Below are 384 nucleotides of genomic sequence, written 5' to 3'. Positions count from 1 at the left end.
AAAGCAGGTCCTGGGATAAGAATGGGTACAAGCAGTTTCTGTGGGAAGTAATCCCAGAAGCCTCCAGGGAGAGGGAGACAGGGGAAGCAGGAAAAGAGATACTGAGGGTCTGAATGCCCCAGGACTGCCGTGAGCTGTGGGGCTCCGTCCTGTTGGGGCCCCCTGGGAGAACGGTGAGTGCAGCTCTGAGGGCCAGGAAGCTGGGACATTTATCCTCCACCCCCTATCAGTCACTCATTGGAGGGTGCTCCCAGGGGCAACATCTTAAAACTTCTCAACTCCCCAAGTGGACCGAGCTTGCTTCCATGGGCCTCAGAAGCCATTGGTTGGAGAGAGGCAGGGGGTGCAGGGAGGATGCTCTCCATGTGTTCGAGACTGGTCCTT

The sequence above is a fragment of the Tupaia chinensis genome, unplaced genomic scaffold (assembly GCF_000334495.1).
Source record: "Tupaia chinensis unplaced genomic scaffold, TupChi_1.0 Scaffold000323_1, whole genome shotgun sequence".
Lineage (NCBI taxonomy): Eukaryota > Metazoa > Chordata > Mammalia > Scandentia > Tupaiidae > Tupaia > Tupaia belangeri.
This window is presented reverse-complemented; position numbering follows the sequence as displayed.